The following is a 16,180-nucleotide window of genomic DNA, read 5'->3' as shown; positions in this document are numbered from 1 at the left end:
TCTTTTACACTCTCAATTACCCAACTTCTCTTACTCCCTTCTTAACCTTTTATGGTACTTTTCCATCTCTCAACCTTTATGACTTCTGCTCAGTATCTTTTACTAGATCAGCATTAGGGTCATGGTCATTAACTGCAGGAATACCTTAGGGCTGTCCTTGACTTTCGCCTCTTTACACTACTTCACTTGGTGATCTCATGTATGTTTCTATGGCTTCTGTTATCATTGCTCTGCTGATAATTCCCAAATCTATTCATTCATTCCTATTCTTTCTGCTGACCTCTGGTCTCTCTGGTCTGGTCTCTCATCTCCAATTACCTTTTGATATCTTGAGTTATGGTCTTTGGTTGTCTGTACTTATTTATGTCTCATCGCTTACTTGGCTTTTCGACCTACAAGTCTCCTTAAGGGTTAAGATTAAAAAAAAATCATTTAGCTAAATTGTCCTCAAAAAACTTGAAATCCCTCAGAATTTAACACTAGAAAATGACTTGCTCATCTGTTGGAAATTCTGACACAACTCAACTTTATTTAATGAATAAATACTTTTCTGAGGAATTCCAAAAGTTATACTATATTTATTGGAGTTTCTTATTATGATGAACAAAATGTACTATTCCCATAGTTTTTAATTTCTAGACCTAGATCTCAAGAGAGAATTTTCTGAATTCTGAACAATCAGTTTCACTAATAATCCCTAAGTCCTTTGTGAGTGTCCAGTGATGGTAGTGAAAGATTTGACCTTCCCAGCAATTGAAAAAGTCAGAGGAAGTCGAGGACAGAGAAAATGAATCTCTTCACATTTTTCTTTGAGACTTAAACTAGATGACAACCCCTTTCTATAATTAGAGTAAAGGTTATGGCTCCATTTCCAAACCATTCCCAACTGTTCTCTTTCCTTCTCTCCATATCCCCCATCTCCTCTATAATCTGGAACTGTGGAAAGTGAGGTTATTACTACAATTTAATGAGATTTTTTTTTTAGAAATCTATATCAGATGAATCCAGATGAATACTATCCTTCAAAACAGTCATATGGAGAAGCTTTGTCAGAGCTCCTGTCAATTATTGTAATATAGTTGGTTCAAGTTCTTCTCAACTTGTCTTCAAAATCTATGTCAGAGTTAAACAACTTAACAATTACCTAGCTGTGTAACCTTGGGCAAGTCACTTAACTCCATTTCCTTAAATAAATAAAATTTAAAAAATAAAAAAAGAGTTATACAAGAAGAACTACCTCATTACTCTTGGATGTGTCTACTACCTTCTCTGTCAGTGCCCTCTTCCCAGTAGGATTTTATTTGGTCCCACCTCCTCTCTCAATTGAGCATTTTAAAAAGACATAACAGGATTGCCTATATTAGTATGACATCAATTATCTGATGTGATTTGAAGGAAGTGAGGACAGTCCTTAAGGATTCCCCCTTCATTATCTGCCACTATGGAAATTCCATAATAAATATGTATTCCTTTGGCACTAGTCTCTGGGATATCCCCAACATCTTCTTGGACTGGATAACAATATGGGGAACAATCATACATTTATAAAGTATGTTTCCTAAACATTTTGTATACATTACCTCATTTCTCTTTCATAATAACAATGTGAGGTATATGGTATAATTATCATTATCTTGTTTATAAAGATGAAGAAAGTGAGATTCTGAGAGGTGTGATCATAGAATCAGAGTTGGAAGGAATCTTAGAGTTCATCTAATCTACCATATTTTACAGATAAGGAAATTGAGGCTTGGAAAGGTAGTTAAAGTAACTAGTCCAAATGAACACATAGAGAGTAACTCCCAGTCTCCTAACTCCAAAACCAGTTAGAAACCTTAGCTATCATGAACATGTGAGTTTGATGGGGGAAGAAAACAAGGAAGAAAGATTGAAAGGGAGAGAAATAGAAGAAACAACCTAGGAAGATAATGCTTGTTTGTGTGTGGGGAATGAAAGTAAGGATTTGAATATCACATATCACAAAGACTAGAGAGAACATAGAAGGAGGAGGCGAGACTGTTATAATGCAACCCTCTCTGTTATAATGTAAGCTCCTTGAGATATGAAACCACTGTTTTTCTTTGTGTCTTTTTACCACCTTGTATGGTGCCTTTACACATGATAGCTACTTAATAAACATTTGTTGAATTGGTTTAGATTGACCAATCAGGTGGAGCAGCCCTACCCAAAATTAAGTAACTTGAATTCAAACTTTGCATATAATAAGAGTTCAATCAATGTTGCTGAACAAAAGCAAGGCATGAGCTTCATTCCAAATTTAATTTTGTTATTTACTGCATTATGAAAAAGACTCTGAGGAATGAACCAGAAAAATACAACTTCTACAGTACTCGTTTAGTGATTATCACCAAATCTGTTCCAAGGCCAAATGTTGTCACTGTCATCATTAAACACAGCTGCTCTTTGAGAAAATTATGAAAATTGGGCTAGAGGCAAGCTAGGAAATTTTCTACACCCAAACCTCTCTGGCTTTTCAGAGAAAACAACTTTTCTATGGCCAAATGTGAATGATAAAACTGTCTGGTTTTCTTCCTACTGTAAATTTTTCATGAGGAGGCTGTCATTTTCCTTCATTTCTCTGAAAAACATGAGTTTCTGAAGTATTTCAGGCAATTCAATGTTTTTCCTCACTTGTCTACATTTGCAGATAAAATTGAGTTATAACACTAAGGATGGAGAGAATATGACTTCATCTTACTATATCTTTTAAATACATTGATACTTTGGTATGACTTTGAGCTTGTGGGGTATATAATGCCTCCACAGATGCAAATTCCATCTTTGGGTGTATTATTCATGCAATTTTCATTCATGACCTTAAGTAAATATTCCATCAAGGAGCCAGTCAATTTGTTAAAGATCTAACTCTGTTTTTGTTTTTAATCATACTGGCTATTTGCCAGTTATCACAGTAATAAAACCTTGATAGAAATGAACATTGTATAAAAAGAAATGGACATTTATAAACAGAGGATGATAGCTTCAGAACTAGGAAGGAGTTTGGAAGTCACCTAATCCAACCCCGAGTATTACAGGTGAAAAATCTAAGACCCAAAGAGGTCAAGTGTTTAGTAAGTGACAGAACCAGGATTCAATTCCAGTTAACAGAGGTTATCTAATCCAAATCTCTATCCCATTCTTTAGATGAAGAAGTAGAAGCTAGAGAGGAAAAGCAATTTACCAAAAGGTAACCTGGATCATAGGAGCATAAGTTCTAGAATTAAAAAAGAGTCTTATCTAGCTGAAGCCTCTCATTTTACAGATAAGGAAACTGAAGCCTAGAGAAGTTTAAATGACTCATTCAAAATCAACCTAGCATCAGATGGTGAATCTAGACCTCTTAGATTCTGATGCTCTTTTCACTTCAGTTAATTAGTCAATCAGCATTTATTTAGCTCTATTGTGTGCTAAGAATTGTGCTGAGAATTGGGGGATACAAAAAGAAGCATCAATAGAGAAATAGTAGTTAAATCCAAGGGAGCTGATTTACAAGTGAAGAAGTATAAAGAAAGAAGAGAAGAGGGAACAGAACAGAACAGAACAGAATCCTGAGGGATAACTGTGGTTAAAGATCCACCTGAATAAGGATTCAATAAAGGAAATTAAGAAGTCTGATGTGTAGAAGGAGAAGCAGAAGAGAGTGATATTCTGAAAACCTAGATATAAAAGAATGTTAAAGAGAAGAAGGTGATAAACCATGTCAGAGAGATATCTAGAAGAATGAGGATTTAGGTTAGATTTAAATTGGTATTTAAGAGATCTTTACTAAAAAATGGAGAGAGCAGTTTCAGTCAAATGATTGAGTTGGGAGTTGAATTCTAAAGGTCTAGGAGGTGAGTTAGAGAAGCAAAAGTAAACAGCTTTTTAAGGAGTTTGACCACAAAACATAAAAGAGATAAAGGACGATGATTATCTTGGATGGAAGGATTAAGTGAGGGTTTTTTGGAGAGGAGAAAAGACATGTTTGTGGGCTATAGGGAAGGAGTCAGTAGGCAGTGATGGATAAAGATGAGCCATAAAGTGGGGATAAAGTGGGGAGGTAATTATTAGAAGGGATGAATGGGATCAATTGAGAAGGTGGAAGGAGGGGTGGGCCTTTGGAAGGAGTAAGACCACCTCTTGAAGACAAATATGAAGGAAGAAATAGTAGCAAAAGATATATGAATAGGGGCAGCTAGGTGGTGCAGTGGATAAAGCACTGACCTTAGAGTCAGGAGTACCTGGGTTCAAATCTGATCTCAGACACTTAATAATTACCTAGCTGTGTGGCCTTGGGCAAGCCACTTAACCCCATTTGCCTTTCAAAACCTAAAAAAAAGATATATGAATAAAATGAGAGGAGGAAAATAGAAGAAGAGGGGCTTCACAAAGATTGGCCTCAATCTTTTTCAAGGCAAAGTTCTAAGCTGAGATGTTATGGAAGGGGGAGCCAAGGCAGATTTAAGGATTGGAAGAGCCATTGTAAAGAGTGAAACAATGAGCTGATAAGGGAGGTATAAATATATTGTCTATAATGTCAGTAAGGAATGACTCAGTTGAAGTTGCATAATATAAATTTGTAGTGACCCGTTAGATTTACTGTAATTCTCTCCACTTATGTTTAGCAGCATGTGCATAGGAATGAAGATGGTGGATAGTCATTCAAGATTGAGTCTTGACAGGACATATTGGTGATATGATAAGAGGGACTCAAGAGAAGAGTGTAGAGCTGAACTGGTTCACCAGAGTCAAGATGAGGAAAAGAGGAATGATTAGTGTAGAGGACATATAGTTTGGAAGAGAACTGAGGTGTCAAACAATTGGAGGCCATGATGTGGATGAAGAGTAGGGTTTGGTAAAAGAAGACAAAAGAAGAGATGGAAAGCCAATAGATTATGGTAAAAAAATTCCTGAACATGGAGAGTAGTACATTTGTAAGTGATAGCAAGATCAAGGGTATGTCCTTGATGAACAGGTCATAGGAAGTGAGTAGATCAAGGAACTAAGGACTTAAACTATTTGAAGGAGAATTCACACATATGTTGAAGTCCCTTAATTTGAAACCAGGGATTAGAGAGGAAAGAAAAATTGTGAGCCAAGTATCAATCTTTTTTAGGTAGGAAGGAGAGTGGTCTGGAGGTCTGTAGACAACAGCTTCCAGATTTTGATTGGATGGTAGATATGAACAGCATGGGCCTCAAAGGAGGAAAGGGTACTGAATAATGGAGGTGGGGGAGAACTTGGAAATGGCAATGGGAAGGGAGAAGCATTCCAACTCTCCAACTGTGAGCCAAGGGGAATGATTGAAGATGTAGTACTAGAAAGATTGGTCAAAGAGGCTCTGCTATCTTTGGGAAAATTAGATTCTGATGGATATGGTTAGGTGGTTCAGCAGATGAAGCATTGGGCCTAAAGTCAAGAAGGTTCAAGTTCAGACCTCAGATACTTACTAACTGGCTCTAGGCAAGTCATTTAACCTCTGTTTACCTTAAGCCACTAGAGAAATAAATGGCAAACCACTCCAGTATTCTCACCAGAAGCTCTTCATATCACTGATGAAAGATCAGGCTATAAGCAGAAGGTAGAAGTTGCCTTGGGCTGAAACAGATAGATTTTGGCCTAGTCAGGCCCCTTGCCACCTTCCCTCAAGGGACATGGGCCCTAGGAGTTGGAAGACACCTGGTGAGAGGAAGGTATCACTCCTCTTTTCACCTGAAGTTGGAGATCAGGTAGGTGCATTAGAAGGAAAACATCTTGACAAGAAGAAGTCATTTTGGAGCAGATGGAAGGTCCCCTAGCAGACCTGTTGCTTCCTTTTCTCAGGGAAAACACTCAGCAAGAGATGGAAGGCAAGTAGTCAGAAAATGATTTAACTCCTCTCATGTTTCACCCTGCTTTCCTGTGGAGTAAGAACCTGAAAACCCTTCAGTTTTTGAATCTAGCATGATCATCTCTTCCTTAATTCTGAATCTATCACCTGTCTGATAAATGTAAATAGAAGATACCAGAATTACACATACAAGTCTTAGTGAAGTTTTAAGCTTTATTAGCTTAAAGACTTATGGAACACTTTGTTTCAAACATTTACATGAATACATACACACATACATATACAAATATTAAGAGAAGCACAGCCAATAAAGCATTGCATCACAGAGTAGCTTTCCCTTTAAATAAAAGGCCCTCTGCTGGTCATTCCCCAAATGCTCAGGAGCTCCCAAGAGCATCATTTTTATTTAGTAGTGATCCTTATTCAGATCCTTATATCTTTTCCCCCCTCCATCAGTTATTGCATTTGTACTATTTTCTTTCTTGTAATATTAGTTGTTATATCTTTCAGAGTACTGACTGGACTTGATACTGGCTTGAAAAAAAGGTGTATTGTCTTTTTAAAATAATTGCTAGCTAGAAATATACTGAACATTCCAAAGAAGAAAGAATATGGAGCTATTCAATTTTCAATTTTCATTATGCTGGATTAATGCCCTTTAGAATCTCTTACTGAAATGAGAGGTATCTCTGATTTCTCAGGAGCAATTGATTCCAATCAAATATATTCTTTAATTATGTTCTTAATTCCTTTGTCCAAAAGTCTGCTGAGTGATGTTCTTTCTCATTTCATGCTCACTCGAATAAAAGCATTTGGCAATAATATGTTGAAGTGGCTATTTCTGCATCCCTGTTTCATTGCTATGGAGTCCCAATGGCCCTAGAATTGTTGAGGCACTTCAGCAGTAAAACTGCCTTAATCTTTTTTTACAGGATAGAGAGAGGATGGGGAAGTCAGCTCTAGCCACTCAATAGTATGGAGGTAGACATGAGACTACATAATGGTAACCAGGATTAGCAACCTCTTCTTTCCATCTACTGCCCTTGAATTTGAACTTCCTGATTATCATAAGGAAGAAGATTGGTGACTGCTATTGGAGTTAGGTCTACTGATTGCTATTACTAAGCAGTGGATGACTGCTGGGACTGAAATAGGAATACTAGAATGATTGCTGCAGGTGCTATGGGCTTAGCTCATTGAGATTCTTAGAGACTTCCAAGATGATCCAGATTGATCCAGATTGGTCCAGAGTCACTTAACTGGTAGCTATTGTGATATCTTTGGGCTAAGGAGGTGGAGAGGAAGACTAATTTTCTTATTGATCTTTTCCTGACTTTTCCTCCTATATATTGTGATTTAGGGTTTGGTTCTCAAGATACATACAGGTCTTTCATTATTTATTTTCCCATAAGTTCAGTCAGTGAGAATTTATTGTGTCTATTATGTACTAGCAAAAAGCTAAATGCTGGAGATAGGCAAAAGACTGTCCCTGCTCTCAAGGAGCTAATGTTCTAATGGGGAGACAATATGTAACCAACTATATGAATAATCAGTAGTGGGAAGGCAGTAGCATTAGGAGGAATCTACCTTACTTATTGAAGATTTGGGAGGATAAAAGGAAAGAAATTTAGTGAGCTGGTTAGATTCATGTGCTGCATTAAAAGTAGCAACATTCAAACTATTTTCTTAAGTTTTCTCTAAATATCTGATTCCTGTAAATGTGTGAAGTCATAGCCAGAGGAGGCATCCTAAGACATGGGACAGAGTTTCTAGGGCTATAGAGTCTACTTTTTTAAATAATATTCGGTTATATTCTCTAGATGATTCCAAATACAGTTGGCATGGAATTGAGGCTTATTGCTAGGAGCAACGTAAACATTTGTAGACTGGGTACCCTCTGGTGGCCAGTTGGAATATTACAGTTTTTAGGAAATGAGATTTATGTAACTCAGAGTTAACTATAATGAGCTGATGACACTGGAGAATTCTACCTGGAGAGCAACTCAGAGTTTGCAAAATCTTACTGGCTAATTAATATAGTAACCATTGAGAAGCACATGATTTAATTTTGACCAACAAAACTACTACGATTTCCCAAAATGTCACATAGAAGGGAAGGGAGTAAGTATTTACATAGTTCCCACTATATTTCAGGGGCATCTAGGTGGCTCAGTGCATAGATCACAAGGCTAGCAGTCAGGAAGAAGACCTGAGTTCAAATGTGACCTCAAACATTACTAGCTATGTGACCTTTGGCAAGTCACTTAACTCTGCCTCAGTTTCTTCATGTGTAAAATGATCTGGAGAAGAAAATGTGAAACCACAAGAAAACCCCAAATAGGGTTGGGAAGAGTCTGAAATGACTGAACAACAAACAAAAACCAGGAATCATAAAAATTAATTTTCTAATATGTTTTAATCTGAGACACAATAATGCAGGGAGGTAGGTGACATTATTATGCTCATTTTACAGTTGAGGAAAGTGAGATAAGGAGAGGTTAAGATTCATTTAGAATTATATAGCTAGTAAATGATTGATCTTAATTTGAATTCAGATCCTTCTGGAATTCTTTCTGCCACCAATTGCCTTGTATGCATGAAGTGCATACAAGCATCTCTCAGATACTGCTATATATTTACAATATTATTCATTGTCTCCTATAACATATCATAGAATCATAGTCTTGGAGCTGAAAGGCACTACTAGGAGATCTAGTCAAAACTTTTATTGTTCTGGCATTTAAATCAGTGTGATTTGCTTGAAGTAAATATAAGAATCAGGATTGAATTTACAGCCTTTAATTTAAGTCCAGCATTCTTTCCAAAGTGTCAGTTTGGAAATTTTGGGAAATATGATTTTCCAGAAATCAGTTAAGTATGAGTATGACTGTAGTGAAATGCATGAGTGCATTTAATGCAATTAAGCATGGGTGAAATGCAAAGATCATAGGATCATAGATTTAGAACTGGAAGGGACCTCAAAGTTGATCTATGACAAACCCCTCATTTTATGGTGGAAGAAAATTAAGGTCTAGTGCAGTTTAGTGACTTCCCCAAAGTGATACAGATTTTTTTTTTGTTCAGTTATGTTTGGCTCTTTGTGACCCCATTCAGGGTTTTCTTGGCAGAGAACTCTTTTTACAGATGAAGAAACTGAGGCAAAAAGTGTTAAATAACTTGCCCAAGGTCATATTACCAGTATGTGTCTGAGGCTGGATTTGATCTCATGAAAATGAGTCTTCTGGACTCCAGGTCACTGAGACACCCAGCTGTCCCATAAGACTTAAAGCCCAACCTGGGCAGGACTTAATTAAAATCTCAGATTCCCAGATTCTAGAATTAGAAGGAATATCAGGAACAATCTAATCCAATTTCCTACCATAGAAGGAAGGCCCATGATAACATAGTTAGCTATCAAATAAAATGCAAGTTCTCAACAGTCATTTGAAGAAATGTTCTAAATCACTAATAATAAAAGAAATGCATATGAAAATATCTCAGGTTCTCCCTCATACCCAGCAAATTGACCAAGGATGACAAAAGATGGGAATAGCCAGTACTGGAAAAGTTGTGGAAGGGCAGACACATTTATTTATTGTTGATGGTTATGAATTGGATCAAATATTCCAGAAAACAGTTTGAATTATTTCCCCAAAATCACTAGACTGCATGTCAAATGAGATAATAGATGTAAAGAGTTTTATAAAACCTTAAAGTGCCACATGATTGTTCACTCTTATTTTCATAGTATGCCCTTTTAATTCAAAGATCCTACTTTTATGAATGTATCCTAAGGGATCAAGAAAAAGAGACAAAGGTTCTATATTTCCACAAATATGTAGAACAGCAAATTTTGTTCTAGCAAAAAAAAAAACCAGAAACAAAATGGATTCCTCACAACTGAGGAATCATTGTATATTAGTGAAATCACATTTTATTGCATCACAAGAAAGTATAGATATGATGCCTTCAGAGAAATATGGAAAGATTTCTATGACCTGATAAACTCAAATGAGAACTGAAAAAAACAATTTATATGGTAACAAAAATAACACAAGGAGGTAACAATTTTGAAAGATCCTAAAACTAACCAATTAGGACTTCAAAAGACTGATGATGAAACATTCCTCTTGTGTCTTAGCAGAGAGGTGTTAAAATAGAGATACAATATGAGCATGCATTTTCAGATTTGAACAGTTTTTTAAACTTGTTTTGCCTGAATATACATATTTATTGAAAGAAAGGATTTCTAATGGAAATGGGGAAAGAAGGTAAAATTAATTGGAAATGATAAATGAGAGGAAAAAGAGCCTCAAAATATTTCAGAATGCATGAAAAAGTGCAGAAGGGGATAAAAATACAGACATTTTGTTACTGCCTTGCTAATTCTCTCTCTCTACACATATACATGTGTTTTACATATACATGTATGTGGCATCCATATTGCATACATTTTTCATATATGTGTGTCTATATGCTTTATGTATATTCACATATCTATAGAAAATTAAGTTATCTATGATGTGTTTTTAAATGCTTAAACTAACAACATTGGGAAGAGGGGATTGACACTTTCAAACTATTAATAACATAATAGCAAAATGTTCATATTTGTGCCTCCTTCTGAACCATGTGTATTTCTGTGTCTGTATATGTATAGAAACATATGTATATATATATATGCATATATTATATATATATATACATACACAGGATATCCCAAAAAATCTTAGTGCCATTTAAAGCTTTAATAGTTTAATTTGAATAACATGTTTTTTTTCAGATTTCAGTTACACAAGGCAATGGTTATATCCTGAAGTATAAAGACCATAGGATCATAGAGTTAAAGCTAGAAAAGACTCAGAGGGGAAGAAACTGAATCCTAATGGAGTTAAGTGACTTTACAAAGGTGACATAAAGAGTAAGAATCATAGATGGAATTCTCAATTAGGTCTTCTGACTGACAGAACTCTAATAACATAAAACATTGCTAAAATTTTTGAAATTTTCTTAATATGCATGTATGTGCATGCATATTAAGTATGCATGCACATGCATTTCTTTTGTCTTACAGATTAGCTTGCTCCTGTTTTCTGGTTTCTTGATTACAAATAATATTTTTTAGGGCTTACTAGATCTCAAAAACTTGGGAGTTTCTGAAGACATTGGAAGAAAATTTTGTCTATTCTTATAGAAATAAGAAATTCAGCCCTTTCTTATTTTCTTACTTGTTTGTTCCAAAGAGTCTGAACAGAGGAGAATAGGAGAAAGGTTAAAAAGAAATCTAAAACCTTATGACTTTATTTTTAACTATAATGTGGATGATGTAGCTTTTGTTAAGATTATTTGCTTTTCACAAATTGATATATTTGAATCTCTAAATTCCTCAAAGTCTGGCAACTGTGGCAGCTCCTGTGGCAAAAAATAAAAATGCTTTGAAGTCAATTATTACTATACTCTAAATACCAAGACTGCACTAAAGTCTTTTTCACCCCCCTCCTCTTCCTCTTCTCTTTCCTTCTCCTTCTCCTCCTCTTCTTCCTCCTTCTCTCCAGAAGTCTTATTCTGTTTCACTATAGCATGAAGGTTACCTTACAGTACTGAAAAGTACTGTATGAAAAGTATTCATGTTCTGGATTCATTAGCAGAGAGTGGGTCAACAGTGAACTCATAAAAATAGCCAATGAAAGGATGGAAATGTCTGTGGAGTGTGTTGCAATCTATGTCCAAAGGGATAATAGCTTGAAGAATTAAAATCTAAGTCAACCAAATATGACAATGCTGTGAGAAAATTAAGTTATCTAAGAAGTGTTTTTAAATGCTTAAACTAACGACATTGGGAAGAGGGGATTGACACTTCCAAACCTATGGCTCAATAGTGGAGAGAAGTTCCTGGTTAGCAAATCTTGTCTATCAATGCAGATCAGCAGCTCACTGCTTCAGATTAATTTGCTGGGGACACTGAAACGTTAAATTGCTTGTCCAAAGTTTTTTTCATATTTCAAGTCCCTATATTTTCACTGTTCCCACTATTCCCTCCCTGGATGTAGATTGTAACAACCTGTAAGGATGTGCATCTTAATGTATTATCATCAGGAATTTCTGTGACTAAAAATAACTGTTGGCTCATCTCTCTGAATTTAACTGGTCTGGTTTGTGGATGACAAATGAACAATGTGTCCTTGAATCTGTCCTGTATTGTGTCAGAAATCAGAACTTGAACCCAGGTCTCACTAACCATCCACATTCCCTCTTAAACTAATAATATGTCAGACTAAACATTTAAGTACTTACATATGAGACACTGTGATAAGCACTAGGGATACACAATCAAAAATTAAATAGCACTGCCCTCATGGAGATTAAAGAGCTCTAAATATATTATATGTAATATATACACAAACTATATATATATATATATATATATATATATATATATATTTGTTTTTGCAAGGCAATGGGGTTAAGTGGCTTGCCCAAGGCCACACAGCTAGGCAATTATTATGTGTCTGAGGACAGATTTGAACTCAAGTACTCCTGACTCCAGGGCTGGTGCTCTATCCACTGCACCACCTAGCTGCCCCACACACACTATATATTTTAAAATATAATACTATAATATATGATTGGTTGGTTGGTTGGTTCTTGTCCTTCTTTATCAAAGATCAAAATGGCATCACTTATGTTTGAGACAAATTACAGTGTGTCTGACTGTGGCTATCAGAACAATATGAAATCTGAATGTTCTTCCACAGGTTGGACACAAACAGTCCATGTGAACATGTGGGGTGGGTACTCTAAACTTATGGATGTCACATTTCCTTTGAGTTGCTTCAATTCTAACTTCCTCATGGAGTGCAGCACCCTCTCTGCTGAGGGCATAGCTGGGTGGTGTCTGTGCCATTGTCTCCCATATTGTACAATCAATTCTAAAGTTTTTTTTTTTTTAGGTTTTTTTTTGCAAGGCAAATGGGGTTAAGTGGCTTGCCCAAGGCCACACAGCTAGGTAATTATTAAGTGTCTGAGACCGGACTTGAACCCAGGTACTCCTGACTCCAGGCCCGGTGCTTTATCCACTATGCCACCTAGCCGCCCCTATTCTAAAGTTCTTAAGAGAGATCTTCCGGGTATCTCATTATCACTTCTTCTGACCTCCTTGTAAGTACCTGCTTATAATACGTTGACTTCAAAGCATTTTTAATTTTTGCCATAGGGGCTACCACAGTGGCTAGACTTTTGGGCAGGGACACATCTGGCAGTCTAACAATGTGTTCAGTCCATCCTAGTTGCACTCTCTCTAGTAATGTTGGAATGCTAGGCAGGCAGTTTAGTTTGAGAAAGGCCCTCAGTGTCTGGTATCTTCTTCTGCCAGGTGATCTTCAGAATCTCCCTAAGACAATTTAAATGGAAGTGATTCAGTTTCCTGACATGGTGATGGTTGACTGTCCAGGTTTCACAAGCATATATCAATGAGGTCAGCATAATGACACTTGTTGATGTTCAGTTTGGTAGTTGATCTAATACCTCTTCTCTCTCACACTCTCTTTTGGAGGGTTCCAAATTCTAAGCTAGCTCTGGCAATGCAAGTGTCAACATCATTATCAACATGTACCCCCTTGGAAAGGACACTGCCAAACTTAAACTTCTCCATTGCTGAAACTGATGGTTCCACATATGGATGGTGTAGTGCTAGTTGGTGGAGCACCTGTGTTTTCTTGATGTTAATTGTTAGACCAAAATTAGCACAAGCAGCAAATAATCAATCCATAGTTTCAGAGGTTGCACTGAGTGCACAATCATCTGCAAACAGAAGCTCATGCATTGTCACTCCCTCCACTTTGGTCTTGGCTTGTAGCCTTTTCAAGTTGAAGAATTTGCCATCAGTACAGTATCTGACTTTGAGGCCATGTTCATCCACAGTGAAGACATTTGATAACATGGCTGAAAACATCTTGTTAAAAAGTATGGGAGCAAAGACACATCATTGTTTCAATCTATTGGTGACTGGGAAATATCGAGAGAATTGTCCTCTAATCAGAACCCAGACATGCATGCCATCATGAAGTTTATGTATAATACTGATAAACTTCTCCAGGCAACCAAATTTTAACATAAATTTCCATTAGCCCTCATGGCCTTGGTGAGATCTACAAATGTTATATACAGACTTCTCTTCTGTACCTGGTATTTTTCCAAGAGTTGTTGGGAAACAAACACTATATCAACTGTTCCTTGACCTTTTTTGAAGCCACAATGGTTCTCAAGGAGGTGACCAACTTCCAGGTGAAGGATCAGCCTATTGAGAAGGACTATGCCAAGAATTTTACCAGTGATGATTAAAATAGAAATGTCCCTGTGATTGTCACAGGACAATCTATTCCCTTTACCTTTATAGAGATGAACAATGGAAGCATGCTTGAATTCTTGGTGGATAACCTCTTATGCCACATAACCTGGAAATTTTTGATGAGCAATGGATACCCCACCTTGTAGATCTCAGCTGGAACAGAATCAGCACCTGGGGCTTTACCTCTTGAAAGGAGCCTAATGGCATTCAAAACCTCTCTTTCAGTTGGAACTTCATCTAGGGACTGATGACTTTAACTTGAGGTAAACAGTTAATGGCTTCTGCATTGATTAATGATGGTCTGTTAAGAATACTATGAAAGTGTTCAAACCCATATCTCTAGGATCATGTCCCTATCATTAATCAATGAAGATTCTTCAGCACTAAGTAGTTGTGATGCCAACATATGTCTTTTGTCCATAAATAACCTTCAGGGCATCATAAAAGCATTTTGGTTTGTTACTGTATGCATAAAACTGAATTTCATCTGCCTTCTTATTACTGAGCCAAGAGTCCTGCATATCTCTGAGCTTTGTTTGTACTTTACTTTTGTTGGAATTAAATACTGCCTTCTTAGAAATGGATGAATTATCCTGCTGATAAAGCCTGTGGAGCTGTTGTTTTTTTCATTTAGCAGCTTCTGTATTTCCCCATAATTTTCATGAAACCAGTCTTGGTGTTTGTGTATATTCTGGCCCAAGTAAGCAAATGCAGTGCTGTACACCAGATCTCTGAAAGCTGCCCACTCTTTCTTCTCCACTGTTGCCAGTTGTGTGTTAGCTCAGTTTTCCTTCCAAGTTAACAACAAATTGTTCCCTCTTAGAGAACCACTCTAATCTCTTGACATTTATTCTTCTAGTATTCATTTGCCTTGGGGTCACTGCTTTGGTTGCAAGTGAATATTTAGCTTAGAGAGGATAAGTCTGGGATCAGTCTACCACTCTGCTACCACTCTCACATCTGGTCTGTCTCTTCTCTTTACAATCACATAGTCTAATAGATGCTAGTCTACCACTGGTGGAATGGGCAGAAGAGAACAATTCCTTCGAAAGACTGTGAAGCCAGTTGAAGCAGGTGCTGTGAAGCAATTAGGACTTGGTTAGACAATGAAGATGCCAAGGTCATCTAGAGTCATCAGTAGCTGTTTTAACTCTGTCTTGCTATTCTGGTTCATGATAACTTTGGAAGAGAGTGAGGTAGATGACTTCTTGCAGCTCTACCTCACTTAAATTAAATTTACTCATGCAACAAAAAAACATCACTCATAACCATTCTTCAGAGTCCTAGGGTGACAGGCAAATGCAGGTGCAGATAACACTGGGAGATGTATTACAACCCTGCACACAGGTAGCCCAGGCCATAGGGTCATTTCCCTACCAAAAGCAGCAGTGAAATCCCAAGTACAATTGAGACACACACACACACACACACACACACACACACACACACACACACAAAATCTACAAAAACTTCTTCAAAGAAGATTCCACTCACCATCAGCTCATGGAATGTGCGTTCACTTATAGACAACACAAAATCCAATAGTTCTGAAAGACAAACAGCTCTTGTTGCAAGAGAATTCAGCAGGTATCATATTCAAATAGCAGCCCTGAGAGCAACAAGACTGGCAAATGAAGGCTAGCTTACTGAAGTGGGAGCTAGATACACATTTTTTTAAGTGATCACAGTGAAGGGGAATGCCATGAAGCTAGGGTAGGTTTTGCAATCAAAGTTAATTTAGTCAACATTCTTGAATGCCTTCCAAAAGGAGTCAATGAGATTGCCACTTCCAGAAAAATGCCATGCCACCATCATCATCAGTGCCTATGATCCCACCATGATGAACACTAAGGAAGTTTAAGAAAACTTTTATGAAGACCTAGTGACTCTTATCATCAATGTACTAAAGGAGGAAAAGTTTATAATTCTGGGTGACTTATTGTTAGAGTAGGATCAGATCTAGAGCTATCATGGCAGGGAGTCCTTAGGAGGAATGGAGTTGG

At 36.9% G+C, this 16,180-nt stretch overlaps 1 long non-coding RNA gene across 1 annotated transcript in view; it reads right to left on the bottom strand.

Annotated features, from left to right (window-relative positions):
- The window catches only part of LOC141522442 (uncharacterized), a 137,882-nt gene extending 122,156 nt beyond the window's left edge, over nt 1-15,726 (bottom strand). The window contains exon 1 of the long non-coding RNA XR_012478216.1: nt 15,672-15,726. This is a non-coding gene — a long non-coding RNA (uncharacterized LOC141522442). The remainder of the gene's footprint in view (nt 1-15,671) is intronic.
- Between the last annotated feature and the right edge of the window lie 454 nt (nt 15,727-16,180).

This window comes from Macrotis lagotis, chromosome 4 (genome assembly GCF_037893015.1).
Source record: "Macrotis lagotis isolate mMagLag1 chromosome 4, bilby.v1.9.chrom.fasta, whole genome shotgun sequence".
Taxonomy (NCBI): Eukaryota; Metazoa; Chordata; class Mammalia; order Peramelemorphia; family Peramelidae; genus Macrotis; species Macrotis lagotis.
Note: the sequence above shows the minus strand (reverse complement) of the source record. Positions and strands in the feature narration are given on the sequence as shown.